This window comes from Chiloscyllium punctatum, chromosome 3, assembly GCF_047496795.1.
Source record: "Chiloscyllium punctatum isolate Juve2018m chromosome 3, sChiPun1.3, whole genome shotgun sequence".
NCBI classification, from domain to species: domain Eukaryota; kingdom Metazoa; phylum Chordata; class Chondrichthyes; order Orectolobiformes; family Hemiscylliidae; genus Chiloscyllium; species Chiloscyllium punctatum.
In genome coordinates this window covers 141,648,175-141,667,375 of record NC_092741.1, presented here as the reverse complement: position 1 = coordinate 141,667,375, position 19,201 = coordinate 141,648,175, and the positions used below count along the sequence as shown (strand labels likewise).

General features: G+C 41.1%; 1 protein-coding gene across 3 annotated transcripts in view; it reads right to left on the bottom strand.

Annotated features, from left to right (window-relative positions):
• grhl1 (grainyhead-like transcription factor 1) overlaps window positions 1-19,201 on the bottom strand; it is a 120,377-nt gene that overhangs the window by 28,703 nt on the left and 72,473 nt on the right. The gene's annotated exons all lie outside the window — the stretch shown is intronic.

Sequence of the window (19,201 nt, the reverse complement as noted above, 5' to 3'; positions counted from 1 at the left end):
CATATTCCTTTAAACTCTTCCAATTGACCCATCCAGATGTCTTTTAAATGTTACAAAGTCCAAAATAAAACATCTGCTATGAGTTGTGATTCTGCAATTGGGCAGGTAATAGCTATTTGACAACCAATTTAAGATAATCAGTTCAGTTCTATTTGGATCAGCATCTTTCATGTCTTGCACCTTTTTTAAAAGATGTGAGGGAACCTGGGAAACCAACAGCTTCCCAATCAATCTTTCAATGTATAATTTCAGTTACATCACACTGTAAATTTTTGCTATAAATTCTGTGTGTTAGGATTGAGCCCTCCACTACCACCTGATGAAGGAGCATCGCTCCGAAAGCTAGTGTGCTTCCAACTAAACCTGTTGGACTATAACCTGGTGTTGTGTGATTTTTAGCTTAATAATGACTTTCCTCTAACAGGGTGACCAGAAGAGGCCTCACCAATGTCCTGAACAAACTCAACATGACGTCCCAATTCTTATACTCAAAAGTTGAACAATGAAGGCAAAAATGAAATTCCTTCTCAACCACCCTGTCGACATGTGACACAAACTTCAGATAGTTATGAACCTGAACCCCTAGGTCTCTCTGTTCTACAGCACTACCTAATTGTGTGTAGTATTTGTTGTTAATCTGCTCAGAGAATGAACTCAGCTACCTCAGTTCCTGCTCCCAGGTGACCATTGTTTAATCTCAGAGTTTACTCTTGTCTCAGCATCATTCTTTCACCTGCTTCATTCCCTCAACCAGAACATCTAACTGGTAATGTGGAAAATTTCTCCACATCGACCTAGCAATGTAGGCCATTATATCACAGTTAGACAACATTAAGACAGCAAATGAACAAGTACAGTACCAAGGAGTCCTAGCAATGCTGATGTCGATGTAAAATATGAAGATAAAAAACTGGCTGCAGTCAGACCTGCTGCAAAGAGGAACAGTTTTTCATGTCAGAAGCCAGTCAATCCAGTCCTGAGTCATGATGTGGACGAACTGGTGTTGGACTGGGGTGGACAAAGTTAATAATCTCACAGCACCAGGTTACAGTCCAACAGGTTTGTTTAGAAGTACTAGCTTTTGAAACGCTGCTCCTTCATCAGGTGGTTGTGGAGTATAAGATTGTAAGACACAGAATTTATAGCAAAAGATTAGTGTCATACAGTGATCTATTGAACAAACCTGGATTGTAAACAGTGATATACTGAACAATCCAGGATTGTACAATATATCACTGTATGACACTAATTGTTTGCTATAAATTCTGTCTTGTGATCTAACTCCACAATCAGCTGATGAAGGAGCAGTGCTCCGAAAGCTAGTGTTTCCAAATAAACCTGTTGGATTATAACCTGGTGTTGTGTGATTTTTAACTCTGTCCTGAGTCATCACTGCAAGAGTTTCTCAGCGAATTATCCTAAGTCCAAATATTTTAAGCTGCTCACCTACCGAATCTCATTGAGGGACCAACATTAAAGTATGAACTACAGCTGTTCAGAAGATGGCCCAGTATCACCTTCTCAGGACAACTAGAGAATGTCCAATAATAATGTAGAAATCTGAGAGAGGGAAATGCTGGGGAGCCCATTGCACTGGATGCAATCAGGCTACAGGTTTTTCAGCACCCATATGCTGAATGTGGTGGCTGAGTGGCTCAGTGGCTCAGTAGTTAGCACTGCTGCCCCACAGTGCCAGGGACCCAGGTTCGATTCCAGCCTTGGGTGACTGTCTGTGTGTAGTGCCCTGTGTCTGTTTGCTCTGGTTTCCTCCCACAATCAAAAGATGTGCATGCTAAATGGATGTGTAGGCTTGATGCATTAATTAGAGGATATTAGGGTAGGGGAATGGGTCTGGGTGGGTTACTTTCGGAGGGTCGGTGTCGACTTGTTGGGCTGAAGGGCCTGTTTCCACACTGTAGGTATTCTATTCTAACTTAATAGAAGTTAATATTATGCCTTAATAGGGCAGTTGCAGTACGTAAAAAAGTGAAAACATCAGGCCTTTTAAAAAGGAAATACAGGCTGTCGAATCAGATCCTTCAAACATTCTGTGCACCATCTTTGCTGTCAGAGATAGTGGTGTGATATTTTTTTTTAAAAAGCAGCCTTTGTCTCTAAGCCAAGGTTAATTTCAGATAAAAGATGACAGCCAAAGGTAAAATTATTGCTCAATTGTCATTTTATGACTTCACACTCCTAATTGCTTCTATTATATATGGAACATTGCACCAGATAGTTAAAAACATGCAACATGTTTTCACATATCTGCCACAGGAAGGCCTACTGTTTGCTTTTCCTTTGCAGTATATGGTGCCCTCTGCTGAATGCTGTGCAAATCCTTTTCTTTGTATTTGACAACATATTAGCACGTCAAAACCTGATACAACCGTCAGGTGCACAGATGTCTCCCAAAACCGATTGCAGAAGTTCAGGCAGACTCAAAAATTGCACAGAGGTGCCAAAAGGCAATTGATTTTCCACAAACAGATATATTTCCCTTATTTTTGATTCAGAATTCCAATTAATAATAACAGCTTTGTAATGAAATTGACTAAATGCACTCCAGTCAAAATGACAACATGAAAACCTATGTATATTAAAAATAGTCTTGCATACTGTTAACTGGTTGGTATGTTAAACACTTGTGTAGATCGATAAATATAGAAATGATAATTTACTATTACTATAGGAAAGACATTGTAAAACTTGAATGAGTGGAGAAAAGATTTACAACGATGTCGCCAGGATTGGAGGGTTTGAGCTGTAGGAAGAGGCTGAATAGGCTGGGGCTATTTTGCCTAGGCTTCGGGGTGACCTTATAGAGGTTTATAAAATCATGAGTGGCATTGAAACAGCGAATGGACAAGGTCATTTCCCCAGGGTGGGAGGGTTCAAAACTAGAGGGCATAGGTTTAAGGTGAGAGGGAAAAGATTTAAAAGGAACCTGAGGGGCAACATTTTCATGCAGCGGGTGAATGGAATGAGCTGCAGAGTAAGTGGTGGAGGCTGATAAAATTACAACATTTCAAAAGCATCTGGATGGGTATAGGAATAAGAAGTGTTTAGAGAGATATGGACCAAATGCTGGCAAATGTGACTGGATTAATTTAGGATATCTGGTCAGCATGAGCAAGTTGGACTAAAGGGTCTGTTTCCCTGTTATACATCTTTATGACTCTATTAAGAAACTCATGTTCAGAATCCACTCTTCCCACATTTTGATAACAATGTTGGACAAACTACCCTCTGCTATCAATTCAAACTTGGCCAACCCCTGCAAAACTAACATCTACACACAACTAATCTGCGTGAATAGGATCATTGTTGAGACCTAGAACGAGATAGCATCAGAACTTTGTCACGGATATGGTACTGTGTCCATATTGTCATCAATAGCTTCATTATCTTAAGCTTGGAAATGTCCCAAAAACGTATAATCTTTGTCATGAGGTAATACATCATATTGTATAATTCAGTATCCTAAGTGTTTTGTTCTGATTTTTCTGTCAACTAACTGACTAGCAACAAAAAACATTTACGCAAACATATTTTGTGCCCCAAATCTTGCAGTCCATTAATACTTACTTCTATGGCACACTGTTCAATTTTACTATTGTTTGGTCAGTAGGAAATCACAGGTACCCTCTGGGTATTCTTTAAATTTTTTGGCAAAACACAGAGAAAGTTCGTAAGCAAGCAGGAGCATTTTGAGACATTTTTAGCCAAACTTAAAATACAAATATTTAACACCTAAATGACAAATATTAATTTTTTAAAAGAAACAATGTGTCATATTCAGAAAGCCAATTGACTAAAAAGATACTGGAGCCAGTCTTTACCCTTTACAGAATCAACATTGCCAGGATACACTGGTTAGAGACAAAAAAACTGCAGATGCTGGAATCCAAGAGAGACAAGCAGGAGGCTGGAAGAACACAGCAAGCCAGGCAACTCAGGAGGTAGAGAAGTCAACGTTTCAGGTGTAACCATTCTTCACTGGGTATCTCTGACTCAACTAAACTATGTAAGCTTGATTAAAATGCCAATAAATGCCTTCATCTACATAACAATTAAGTACAATGATTATACAATTAACAGAATGCAATTCATATCACATTGTCTTCTTTTATTCATTTGTCAGAAACCACTCCTGTTTTTGTAACTTTAAAATAAAATATTCAACAGCTACAATTTGCATCTGTAAAGCCTCTTTAACTGTACAACAGAAGGTGCTTTTCACAGAGGCAAGCATAGAAACATTGTGGTAGTAAAAAGAAAGTCTGAGAAGGGGGCTAACAGCATGGTTTAAAAGGTATGTTTTAAATAAGCCATCCAAAAAGAGGCTAGATAGGAATGTAATTTAAGGAAATAGTTGCAGAATGTGAGACCAAAGTGATGCCACTGAGACTGCAGTACAATGAGCTTATGGAGGAGATTGCTCAGTTAAGAAAGCTGATTTTATTAAAGGAGATGTAAACAAGGGCAAGATTTTGGAATTCATATTTGGAGGTAGGAAGCAAATAGAAGTTTCCAGGAATAATGAGGAAGGTGAGCATAATGAAATAGGACAGGGAGTAGAGATTAAGTCCAGAAGACAGACAGATATGAGGATTTCAGTGCCACAAGGCACAGAGAGCAAGAGTGGAGATGGTAAATGGTGGAGGGGAAAATAAGTGTCATTGGTGTAGAGGATGTCTGATGGGACTTTTTTTAGCAGCTCTCCTAATCATTTTGTGTACCTCCTGCAGTAGACGAAGGGAAACCTAGCTACACTGCATAAGTGAGGTCATGACTAATCTTCCATCAAAGATGTCTGTGTGGAGTTTACACATTCTCCCCGTGTCTGCCTGGGTTTCCTCCAGGTGCTGTGGTTTCCTCTCGCAATCCAAAGATGTGCAGTTTAGGTAAATTGGCCATGTTAAATTGCCCATAGTGTTCAGGGATGTGTAGGTTAGGTGCATTAGTCATGGGCAATGTAGAGTAATAGGGTAGAGGAATGGGTCTAGGTGGGTTACTCCTCAGAGGGTCGATGTGGACTTGTTGGGCCAAAGGGCCTGTTTCCACACAGTAGGGAATTCTAGGATTCTAGGATAGAGTTATCAAGAATGCAATGAATCTTTAGTTTAGCTGAGTTGGGGCTTAAAATAAACAATTAATAGATATATTTCTTTTTTTTGTCAATTTTAAATAAAATGTAATTAGTCAATGGAAACTGGGCTCAGGTCAAAAATAAAATAGGAAGATAATACGAAAGGGGTTGAGGACATCTGCAACTAAAACTGAAGGTTAGAACTTGCATTGGAAACTGGTTTGAACAATTAGAGAATCAGATCCTATTTTCCTTAAAAATATTCATCTGTAACCTGTAACATTTACCTGTCTATTTTCATTGAGCTGAAAAGCAACATTTTGCCAAAAGTATAGCAGCAGCCTCTGGGTCATGGGGGGTGTCCCATTGTTGTGGTTCTGTTCGCCGAGCTGGGAATTTGTGTTGCAAATGTTTCGTCCCCTGTCTAGGTGATATCCTCAGTGCTTGGGAGCCTCCTGTGAAGCGCTTCTGTGATGTTTCCTCCGACATTTATAGTGGCCACTATAAATGCCGGAGGAAACATCACAGAAGCGCTTCACAGGAGGCTTCCAAGCACTGAGGATATCACCTAGACAGAGGACGAAACGTTTGCAACACAAATTCCCAGCTCGGCGAACAGAACCACAACAACAAGCACCCGAGCTACAAATCTTCTCCCAAACTTTGGGGTAACCCATTATTTACACAGTTAGAAACACAACTGGAGAAAACCAGAGTTGGCCTAGGCCACTAAAACCGGATAAGGAGAGTCAGTGTGCAATAATGCTTTTCAGTGTAATTTTACACAAAGCATTTGCTAAGACCCCCAGGACATTGACCCAAAATAAAACTGCAAATTCCCTGAACTGCTGCCCATCTGTGAAAGCAGAAAAGCATTTGCAATATCGTACCTGATCCATGTTATGTAAGTGATGATGCTTCATTGGCCTCCTGTATAAACATCCGTGTCAGAATGCCACTATTGCTTAAGCCACTCATTCTTTGAACTTCTATGGGTTGTGAGTGATATTTTACTGAAATGCTACATTTTATCAACTTTCATTATTTTGACTAGGAGAAAGTGAGGACTGCAGATGCTGGAGATCAGAGTCAGAAGGTGTGGCGCTGGAAAAGGACAGCAGGTCAGGCAGCATTCGAGGAGCAGGAGAGTCAACATTTTGGGCATAAGTCTTTCATCAGGAATGTGGAGGGCAGCAGCCAAAACATTCAAAGGTTTGCAAATTAGGACATAAATGGCAATGAGTGACAGACAAATAAAGAACAAACAGCAGGGGGAAAGAGTCCTACTCCACCCTTTAATAATTTAAAAACAAAGCATTAAAGTAAAAACAATTAGGGCCATTCAAAATGCAGATATATATTTAAGGGAAGATCAATTGTTCTTTATTATTGTACACTGCAGAGACTACAGCTGCCCAGTAGGGGGCTCTCATGAACTATTTCCAGGAAAATCAGTCAGACTGCCATTGGCACAAACTCCAAGGGAGCCAGTCTCATTGGACAAACTGACAATTAATTCAGTGTTATGTAACCAGGAGATTAATTCATTGCATTTTGAAGGGGAAAACACTTAGAAAGACCAGCCTGTCTGCTTGCTTGAAACAAACAAAATATTATAAATCTTACCTCAGTTTCTTCCTCCTTTAGAGTTATTCCGCTGATAAGTCATTGAGAATTAAAATAGATGTCCGATGAATCAGGTGCTGGCATTGATTTACAGTTGGAACAGTTCTGTAAAACACTGGAAGGTAACACCAGTGCACCTAATTCTTCCCACCCTTCCTGTACCAGTATGCTTTCCATGCAGTTAATTCCCCCTAATTACCTTGCCCACTGCACAAGGCTAACTTGAAAAACAAGAAATTTGATTTGATTTCTGAAACCAATAGATGTATCAAGTTAACCCAGAAATACAATGTCTCTGTTGTATGTAACGCGGTATATTTTGTTAAGAATTACTTCTTATCTTTTCTTTGGTAACAATAAAGAATAGATAGTAGGAAAAAGATGCTGCTACGATTTGGAATAGTCTGAATGTAAAGTGGATGAAGTAGGCAAGGTAGGTATTTAATGATCGTAAAAAGGTGAGGCACCCTCTCAAACCACTTTTATCTGTACTGACAGTTCCTCCTCCTTTTGCCTCAGTACTGTCATACTTGAGAACAATTTTTTTTAAAAACTGAGTCATTTAATAGTTAGGTTCCTTCAAATCAATCATATTACAGATCACTCAATGCAATCTGCTGTAAGGTTGACCTATTTGCTTCCACAGAAGTGTAAAGTGAATAAGTTTTCAGTGCTGCACCAACTCTGAGCTATCTGTCACAGCCTGACCCATATTCTTTGAACCTCTGGGCATATTTGCTCTTTGGGAAGTGTATGCAAATGAGTCCAATTTGCATCGAGATGAACTAATGTATGATATTTTCAGAGATCCTGAGAACCCAGAACAGGACGTCTTGTTTTCATTCAAATTAGGACTGTGTTAAAGCAATCTAGCAAGTCTACAATTTAATTTGCATAAAGGAAAACATTACAAGTCGCACTCAGGAGTGGTTTTTCACTGTTCCTATCCTTACTGGAGAATTGACAGAACTGCCCACTTATATACATCAAAAATGTCCAGAAACTTAAATATCCCATTTGAACAACAACATCTACAACATTACAGCAATTCTTGGTATCCCACTAAAAATGATTAGCCTGTTGAGAAACAACCAAAGCTAGAGTTTTTAGAGAGAACAAGGCAGAAAATGATGTTCGACCCACTGTACATTCTGAACAGTATAATATAACATAACCGTCTGCTGTTCCATATTTAGAACTTTGAAAAAAAAGGTTTTTACAGGAATTCTCACAGTACTTGCAGATTTGTGCGCAGGTCATAGATTGCTAGATATTGCTGACTGAAGGAATTGATGCATTTACCAAGCAATATTTCAATTCTTGAACTTAAATAAAAGATTGGGTAGGAGGCTGTCTTGTGGCACAGTGGTAGTGTCCCTACCCTTGGGGTGAGAGGCCCTGATTCAAGAGGTGTAGAATAACGTTTCTGAATGGGTTGATTAGAAAAATAAATAAAAGAGAATGCATATAGTACATATTGCTTCAAACTGCATCATGTTATCGGAACACAAAAACCTAAGTAAGAGCAGGAAAATGTTCCCACGGTCTGCCATTCAATATACAATCTTAGAGACATAGAGTCCTACAGCACAGAGACAGGCCCTTTGGCCCAAACCGGTCCATGCTGACCAAAATGTCCATCCACACTAACGCCATTTCCCTGCACTTGGCCCATATCCTTCTAATGCTTCCCTATCCATGTATTTATCCAAATGCCTTTTAAATGTTGTTAATGTACCCAACTCAACCACTTTTGCTGGCAGCTTATTCCATTTGCGTACTCATCCTCTGTGTAAAAAAAGTTGCCTGTCAGGTTGCCTTTTATTCCTTCCTCTCTAAATGTAAACTGATCCCCTCTAGACCTTGATTTCCCAATCCTGGGAAAAAGATTGAGTGCATTCACTCTATCCATGCCTCTTATAATCTTATACACCTCTACAAGGTCTCCCCTTGGTCTACTACGAAAGAAAGAAAGAAAAAGTCCTAGCTTGTTCAACCTCTCCCCATAACGCAGACCATTGAGTCCAGGCAACATCCTTTAAAAGTTCTAATGCACTCTTTCCAGTTTAATAATGTCCTTCCTATAACGAGGTGACCAAAACTGAACACAATACTCCAAGTGCAGCCTCACCAATGTCCTGTATAACTGGAACATAACTTCCCAACTTCTATACTCAATGCCCTGACTGATGAAGGCCAGTGTGCCAAAAGCTTTCTTCAGTGCCCTGCCTACCTGTAACTCCACTTTCAGAGAACCATGTACCTGAACTCCAATATCCCTCTGTTCCACTACACACCTTAAGGCCCTACCATTCACCATGAAACTCCTACCTTGATTTGACTTTGCAAAATGCAAGACCTCACACTTATCTATATTAAACCTCATTTGCCTATTCTCGGCCCACTTCCCAGCTGATCAAGGTCCTGCTGCAATTTCTGATAAACATCTTCACTGTCCATGATATCACATATTTTAGTGTCAACAAGCAAATCATGCCTTGGATGTTCTCATCCAAATCACTGATATAGATATCAAATAGTAATGGGCTCAGCACCGACCCAAGGCACTCCATTGGTTAAAGATCTCCAGTCCAACAAGTATCCTTCCACTATTACCCTCTGCTTCCTACCGTCAAGTCAATTGTGTATCCAATTTGTCAACTTGCCCTGGATTCCATGCGATCTGACCTTCCAGAGCAGCCTACTACATGGAACCTTATCAAAGGCCTTTCTGAACATTGAACATAGAACATTATGGTGCAGTACAGGCCCTCGATGTTGCACCAACCTGGGAAACCAATCTGAAGCCCATCTAACCTACACCGTTCCATTCTCATCCATATGTTTATCCAATGACCATTTAAATGCCCTTAAAGTTGGCGAGTATACTACCGTTGCAGGCAAGGCATTGCACTCCGTTATTACTCTGTGAGTAAAGAAACTACGTCTGACATCTGTCCAATATCTATCACCCCTCAATTTATGTCCCTTTGTTCTAGACATCACCATCCAAGGAAAAAGGCTCTCAGTGTCCACTCTATCTAATCCTCTGATCCTCTTGTATGTCTCTATTAAGTCACCTCTTAACCTTCTTCTCTCTAATGAGAACAGCCTTAAATCGCTCAGCCTTTCCTCATAAGACCTTCCCTCTATACGAGGCAAAATCCTGGTAAATCTCTTCTGCACCCTTTCCAATGCTTCCACATCCTTCCAAGCATGCGGCGACCAGAAGTGTATGCAATACTTCAAGTGTGGTCGCACAAGAGTTTTGTACAGCTGCTTCATAGCTCCGAAACTCAATCACACTACGAATAAAAGCTAACACACTGTATGCCTTCTTAGCAACCCTTTCAACTTGGGTGGCAACTTTTAGGGATCTGTGCACATGGACACCAAGATCTCTGCTCATCTACACTACCAAATATCTTACTATTAGCCCAGTACCCTCTATTCCCGTTACTCCTTCCAAAGTGAATCACCTCACACTTTTCTACATTAAATTCCAGATGCCACCTCTGAGCCCAGCTCTGCAGCTTATCTATGTCCCTCTGTAATCTGCAACATCCTTCAGCACTATCCACAATTCCACCAACCTTCGTGTCACCCATAAATTTACTAACCCATCCTTCTACGCTCTCATCTCAGTCATTTATAAAAATGACAAACAGCAGTGGCCCCAAAACAGATCCTTGTGGTACACCACTAGTAACTGAACTCCAGGATGAACATTTCCCATCAACTACCACCATCTGTCTTCTTTCAGCTAGCCAATTTCTGATCCAAATCACTAAATCACCCTCAATCCCATGCCTCTGTGTTTTCTGCAATGTCCCTTTGTTCTAGCCATCACCAGCTGAAAATGTGTTGCTGGAAAAGCGCAGCAGGTCAGGCAGCATCCAAGGAGCAGGAGAATCGACGTTTCGGGCATGAGCCCTTCTAGCCATCACCATCCAAGGAAAAAGGCTCTCAGTGTCCACCCTATCTAATCCTCTGATCCTCTTGCATGTCTCTATTAATTCACCTCTTAACCTTCTTCTCTCTAATGAAAACAGCCTCAAATAGCCTACCATGGGGAACCTTATCAAATACTTTACTGAAATCCATATACACCACATCAACCACTTTACCCTCACCCAGCTGTTTGGTCGCCTTCTCAAAGAAGGGAAAGTAAAGACTGAAATCCATATAGACTACATTTATGAACATACCCTTGTCAATCTTCCTTGTCACTTCATCAAAGGTCCCGAACAAATTTGTGAGGCATGATCTCCCACTCACAAAGCCATGCTGACTACTCCTATTGCATTTCCAACGCCCCTCCCCCAAGTCCCTTCTCCTTACTTTTTATCTTAGCCTGCTTGGCAAACCTATTGCATTTCCAACGCCCCTCCCCCAAGTCCCTCCTCCCTACCTTTTATCTTAGCCTGCTTGGCACACTTTCCTCATTCCTGAAGAAGGGCTCATGCCCGAAATGTCGATTCTCCTGCTCCTTGGATGCTGCCTGACCTGCTGAGCTTTTCCAGCAACACATTTTCTACTCCTAACCAAACCCTGTCATAGAGTCATGGAGATGTACAGCATGGAAACAGACCCTTCGGTCCAACCCGCCCATGCCGACCAGATATCCCAACCCAATCTAGTCCCACCTGCCGGCACCCGGCCCATATCCCTCCAAACCCTTCCTATTCATATATCCATCTAAATGCCTCTTAAATGTTGCAATTGTCCCAGCCTCCACCACATTCTCTGGCAGCTCATTCCATATATGTGCCACTCTCTGTGTGAAAACATTGCCCCGTAGGTCTCTTTTATATCTTTCTCCTCTCACCCTAAACCTATGCCCTCTAGGTCTGGACTCCCCAACCCCAGGGAAAAGACTATGCCTATTTACCCTATCCATGCCCCTCGTAATTTTGTAAACCTCTACAAGGTCACCCCTCAGCCTCCGACGCTCCAGGGAAAACAGCACCAGCTTGTTCAGCCTCTCCCTGTAGCTCAAATCCTCCAACGCTGGCAACATCCTTGTAAATCTTTTCTGAACCCTTTCATGTTTCACAACATCTTTCTGATAGGAAGGAGACTAGAATTGCATGCAATATTCGGGCTTTCCAAATGCATGTATGTCTTAGCCCTCAGAATTTTCTCAAGTATACATGTTAGACTTACTAGTCTGTACTTCCCAGCATTTTCATTGTAGCCCTTCTTGAATAATGGCAAACATTTGCTACCCTCATGTCTTCTGGGACCTCACCTTTGGCTAATGATAATGCAAAAATATCAGCCAGGGCCCCTGCAATTTCTTCTCCAGCCTCTTGGTGTTCTTGGATATAGCTGGTCAGGACCAGGAGATTTATCTACCTTCATACATTCTATTACATCCATCACCTCCTCTACAGTGATACTGACAGTCCCCAAGATATCACCACTAACTACCCCAAATTCCCAAGTCTTCACATCTTTTTCCATGGTAAACACAGGAGAAATATTCATTGCCCACCTCCTGCGGTTCTACACACACATGACCACTTTGGTCCTTGAGGGGCCCTATTCTCTATCTGGTTATTCTTTTTCCTTTAATATACTTAAAGAACCTCTTTGGATTTACGCTAATCTTCTCAGCCAAGGCAATCTCGTGCCCCCTTTTTGCCCTCATGATTTCCTTCTTCAGTAAAATCAGGCAGCACGGTGGCTCAGTGGTTAGCAGTGCTGCCTCACGGGACCCGGGTTCGATTCCCACCTTGGGCGACTGTCTGTGTGGAGTTTGCACATTCTCTGTGCGTTTGCTCTTGTTTCCTCCCACATTCCAAAAGATGTGCAGGTCAGGTGAATTGGCCATGCTAAACTGCCCATAGTGTTAGGTGCATTAGTCAGGAGTAAATGTAGGGAAATAAGTCAAGGTGGGTTACTCTTCGGAGGGTCAGTGTGGACTTGTTGGGCTGAAATGCCTGTTTCCACACAGTAGGGAATCTAATTTAAACTCCTGTATACCTCCAAGGATTCCCTTGATCCCAGCTGCTTGTGCCTGAGTCATGCCTCCTTCTTTTCTCTGGTTAAAGCCTCAATATCTCTTGTCATCCAAGATTCACTATTCCTGCCAACCTTGCCCTTCACCCTCACAGTAACATGTAGATCTTGAACTCCAGCTATCCCACTTTTAAAGGCCTCCCACTTACTGGAGGTCCCTTTGCCTGGAAACCCCTTCACGCTCCTGTCTAATTCCGCCAAAATTTGCCTTGCCACAATTTATGACCCTGAACCTTGGACCAGTTTTGTCCATCTTTATAACTAATTTAAAATTAATAGAACTATGGTCACTAGTCCCAAAGTGCTCCCTCACTGTCACCTCCATCACCTGTTCTGCCCTATTTCCTAAAAGAAGGTCGAGTATTGCCCCTTCCTGAGTAGGACCCTCAATGTACTGCTTGAGGAAGCTTTCCTGATTGTACTTAACAAATTCCACCCCATCTAAGCCTTTAATGCCCTGGCAGTCCCAGCCCATGTTAGGAAAATTAAAATCCCCTACTGTGACAACCCTATTGCTCCTGCAAGTGTCCCCAGTCTCCCTGCATATTTGTTCCTCTAATTACTGTTGACTATTTGGGGGCCTATAGTACAACCCCGAGCAACGTCACCATCCCCTTCTTATTTCATAGCTCCAACCACAAAGCCTCACTGGATGATCCTTCTGTTATTTCATCTCTGACTACTGCTGTGATACTTGTCTTAATCAAAAATGCAACTCCTCCCCACTCCCCAACTTTTTTCCACGACCTCTATCCCGCCTAAAGCACCTGTACCCTGGTGCCAGTCCTATGCCTCCCTTAGCCATGTTTCTGTAACGGCTGCAATATCGCAGCCCCACCTACCTAACCATGCCCTGAGTTCATCGGCCTTACCTGTCAGCCTTCTTGCATTGAAATAAATGCAATTTAATCTAACAGGCATTCCTTGCCCCCTGTCGTGTTCCAGCCTGACCTGTCTCTTCACTTTACTGTTTCTGATTACTGCATCTCCTCTGAGCCTTGCACTAACCTCCCTGCTGTTGAGGATGCCACCGCTCTGCCAATCTAGTTTAAACCCTCCCTTGCAGCACTAGCAAACCTGCCCACCCAAGATATGGTCCCCCTTCAGTTCAGGTGCAACCTGTCCCTCTTGAACAGGTCACCTCTGCCCCAGAAAAGATCCCAATGATCTAAAACCCTGCCCTCTGCACCATTTTTTTAGCCATGCATTCATCTGCCATATCCTTCTGTTCTTACCCACACTAGCACCTGACACTGGAAGTAACCCATTCTGATAATGACTGACCTTGGGTTTCAACTCCACTGTTGCATCTTCTTCTCTATATCTCTCGATTCTGAGACTAAAGATTTATTTCAGCCTTAGATATGTTCAATGTGAGTGCATCAACAACCACTTGGGTAGAGAATTCCAAGTTGGTGGAACACATTGATGAAGGAGCTTCTCCTCATTTCAGTCTCAAATGATTGGTTCCATATCCTGAACCTGAGGTCCTTCTAGATGACCCAGTTAGGGAAACAACTTCCCAGAATCTACACCATCAAAGCACTTCATAATCTTAACATTCTTAGTTAGATCAACTCTCTTCCTTCTTAACTCCAGAGAATATGGAAACACAGAAAATAGGAGCAGGAGTAGGCCATTCGGCCCTTTAAGCCTTCTCCACATTTGATATTATCATGGCTGATCATCTAACTCAATACCCCATTCCTGCTTTCTCTCAATATGCTTTGATCCCTTTAGCCCTAAGAACTATATCTACCTCCTTGTTGAAAACATTTAATGTTTTGGCCTTAACTGATTTCTCGGAAGAGAAGTCCACAGGCTCACCGTTCCCTGGTTGAAGACATTTCTCCTCAACTCAGTCCCTAAGTGGCTTAACTAGGTAAGGCTTTTGCCTGAAACTTCAATTTTATTGCTCCTCAGATGCTGCTTGAACTGCTGTGCTCTTCCAGCACCACTAATCCTAAATGGCTTAATCCCTAGCACCCCTTAGACTGTGATCCCCGTCTCTGGACTACCCGGTGATCAGGAACGTTCTCCCTCCATTTACCCAGTTAAGTCCTCTTAGGATTTTACAGGTGTTTATGAGATTCCCCCTTATTCTTCGGAACACCAGTGTAACGGTCCTAATTTACTTAACTTTTTATCCCAGGGACCAAACTGAATGTTCCCTGTACATCCACTAATACAACTGTATCACTTAATAGTTAAAGAGCAGAAGAAGGTCATTCAACCCATCGATTCTGCATCAGTACTCCAGTGAAGCAGCTTACCTAGTACTATTCATTGCCTTTGTCCAGCACATTCTTCCCTTTCAAATAACAATCCAACTCCTCCTACAATACCTTGTTTGAACCACCTTCCTCTATGCTCAAAGTCTACGCAGGGCCCTAACCTCCCAATAGAATGCACTGTTGCCGAACATTCTAAATGTTTTAATAAATTATTTCTCACTGTTTCTTTAATGCCATACATTTTAGACTAGTTACCCAACCAACTTTAGCTAGCTCCTCCCTCATGTCAATGTAATTTGCTTTGTTTAAGTATAAGATTCTTATTTCTGATTGGACTATATCAGTTTCAATTCGATGTACAATACAATTACGAAGGATATGTATTATGATCACCACTTCCCAGTGGACTATTTTCCTATAACATTACTAATTAACCCTGGCTTATTACAAAATACTTGCTCAAAATAGCTTTATCCCTAGCTGGTTCCATGACATACTGCTGCAGGAAACTGTAACAAAACCATTCTACAATCTTATCTTCCAGAGCACCTTTGCAAATTGATTGATCAAGTACATATGAAGATTAAAATCCTCCAAAATTAGTGTATTGCCTTTGTTACAAACTCCATTTTTGTTGTTTGATATTATGCCCAATGGTATAACTATAGTTGGACAGTCTATAAATGACCTTCAACAGCATGTCCTGAGCTTTACTATTCCTAAATTCCAACCATACTGATTTTACTTCTCGAATTCTAAGATCTTTTCTCCCTGATGTCCTTAAGTCATTCTTCACCAGCAGGTTCCTTCTCCTACCTTTCCATTCTTCCTGTCTTTTCAAAATCCTGGGCACTCTGGAATATTTATTTCCCAACCATTGTCACCTTGTAGCTTTCTTTATGTAATGGTGATCTGATTTAAACCATGTTTCTCTGGTAGCACCATTAGTTTATCTATATTATTTCAGATGCTCCATTCATGAGGTGAAGTAACATCAGCTTTTTTTTTAATAAACTATTATTTCCTTCACGATCCCTATGCTGAGATGCACTATTATGGCTAACTTTCTGTCCTACCCAGCTAATCTTTAACCATATTTCTATTGTCTCAAATTTTATCTTTGAATTTCTAAACATTCCTTCACCCTAATGCCTCCTCCCTCCTCATTTCCCCTAATCTAACCATATTTTCAAATGTATTCTTGTATTTGTATGCTTTGTCCCTTCCTGTCACACTAATTATCGTCACCCACATTGTAATTCTGTACCATTGCCTTGTTTTTTCTATTTAACTTTCCAAATCTCCTCCCTAGTGAACACTCCCTACAACTATTTAGTTTCATGTCCTCTCAATAGCCCTTCCTGTACAATTCACCACTCCATTGTCAATGTAGTTCAGATGAAGGCCATCCTAATATAACAGCTCTAACCTTCCCCACAACCGATTCCAATGCCCCATAAATCATAACCCATTCCTCCCATACTGATCTCAATTCACTGATATGTCAATTTTCTCATGCTCAGTTATTAATCCAGATATTAGTAATTTTGTGGTTCTGCTTTATAATTTAGATTCTAGCTGTTCAAACTCCCTCAATAGGGGTCCTTTCTTAGTGCTACTTTTGTATCTTTCCAACCAGATCTTTCCCGACCACTCCTAAGTTCCTCTCCAATCCTGAAAGATGTCCTTGATCATGCCACCAGGTAGGCAAAACTGCCTCGGGAACAATATTCTCACATGTAAAGGACACAACTCTATCGTCCCTTGCTACAACTGTTCCTTCACATTCACCCAACTAGAGGGCTGCGATAAGTTTGTTCATCCACCCGGAAGTTCCTTTTCTTATACATACAAATGGCAAGAAACTTGAATCTATTGAACAAGTACAGTGTAGGCAAAGACTCTTCAGGGTCCCCACTGCTGCCTCCCAGCTGTCATGTCTTCCCATCCCTGATAAGATCAGAAGTACTTCATGTAAAGGGTGTATCCATCTCCTAGAACAAAATGCCTATCTTAGAATCATAGAATCATTGAATCCCTGCAGTGCAGAAAGATGCCATTTGACACACTAAGTCTGTACCGACCCACTGAACAGCATCCTACCCAGACCTAGCTTCCCCCATCCTATCCCTGTAATTCTGCATTTAGCATGGCTAATCCAGCTAGCATGTACATCTCTAGACACTACAGACAATTTAGCTTGGCCAAGCCACCTAGACTACATATCTTTGGTCTGTGGCATGAAATTGAAGTGGGCGTTAGAAAACTCATGCAAACATGGGAAGAACATGCAAGCTCTTACTTTCTCTCTCCCTCGTATACCTGAAGCTCAGGCTCCTGTTCATCAATTCTGAGCTAGAATTATTCCATCTGCAGACATGATTACTGTGGGTCACACTAATGGCCACCACCTTCCACATGCTACAAATGCAACACATCTTGTGCACAGCCTTCATTGTGTTTCAATTGACTAAAAATGTTTAAAGTCTATAAATATCTTTCAACCTTTGTCTATGGTTATATTGAGTAATTTAACAAGTTCAACCATAAATTTAAACCAAAACTTAAACTCCCCAGTGTTGGCTTTAATGAAACTCACCAATCATCAATTTATGCCCTTTGAAAGCTTAGTAATTGGAAGCAAGGTACAAAAAGAGCACCTCTTCCCCCTCTCACTTCATGCTTAGTCTCCACTCGGTGTGTTCCCACTCAGACATCATTCATATACCACTGCATCCAATGGGCAAAGATATTATACAGATTTGCAAGTTTAAAAGAGTCACAATAGGGTCACATTACCTTAAAGACACAAGTTATGTATGTATTTAAAATTCAAGGTTATTGGAGACTTCACAAATTAAGCTTGCTTGCCCTTCACATACCTTTTTAATTTGAAAATGGCAGACTAATTTGTGGTGATAGACCAAAGGCCATATAATATTAAACATGCTCTAAATGTTCAATCCAGTTATTAATTTTACTTCACCACATCAATATCCCTACTAAATGCATCCCATTAAAATTAATTGCCTGGAATTTCCAGAGGGATTCCCTGATGGATGACTGGTGATAACCCCAGAGAAACAGTGGTTAAAATGGATAAAAAACAGCTGGGTCAGTCATTTCTCCAGGGTTTTCACTGATGCTGCAGCAGGAGATCTGGCAAACACGAGGTAGATTCTCATCCAAAAAGAGAAAACATTATTTCATATAACAACTACATATGGCACACAAATAAATAGGCCAAATTCCAAATATCCAGTTCTTGCCAGTACCTCACTGGCTAGACCACTGCAGAGGATAATGTAAAAAAAATGAGAATTAGAAAATATCAACAAAAGATTGGATATAAATCCTGTTTAGTGCAATGAATCAAATTATGGATCAGTTCCTTGCTGCAGGCAGGCAGCTATACCAAAAGACTGTCTACATTTGGCAAACCTTCAGAGAAGCTGCTAATTGTGCAGTAGTTTGCAAGATGCCTAATAAATCTGGTCCTCATGCTGTCAGAACACCTTTGCACTTCCACTATGATGAACCAAGCAGCTATATTAAACATTTGATATCACAGCTTCCATCTGCAAGATGTGCCACAGAGGAGTACAGTGCTCTTTACTCAATGTTGGTGGCAGAAAAAGCATTTGTTTTATTATAGAATTGTTGTTTAAACTCAAAAGACATTAGACCTTGATGGCTGCTGCATTCTATATGCTGACTTCAAGAACCCCCTTCCCCCTATCAGAGGCTGCACAATCTGTGAATGCTATGCTATATGTAGTAAATGAGACTGGATTAATTTAGGATATCTGGTCAGCATGGACGAGTTAGACCAAAGGGTTTGTTTCCATGCTGTGCATCTCTATGACTCTATGTAAATTAAGCAAAACAGACCTTTATTTTTCATTTCAGGTGCAATAATGAAATAGTTCCAGCATTCTTACTGAGTTAAGTGGGCTCTTTTTATTTTTCTAAGTACAACAGGAACTCCACCAGCTCATTCATTGTAAGGAGTCATGAGTGCTTTTACAGAACTGTCCTTTTTCAGCAGAGCATAAAAGCAATAAAGCGATGTACATGTAGTTCTGAGATAATGCATGTTTCAGCTATTTGGCTGTAACGTTATTGAAGAATTAGGGAATGGTATTTTGGAGTACACTTACCTCTGTTGGCAATAGCGTAATTCCAGGAGACAATGGTTCATACCCTTCGTTCTGCAATGTGCCGATGT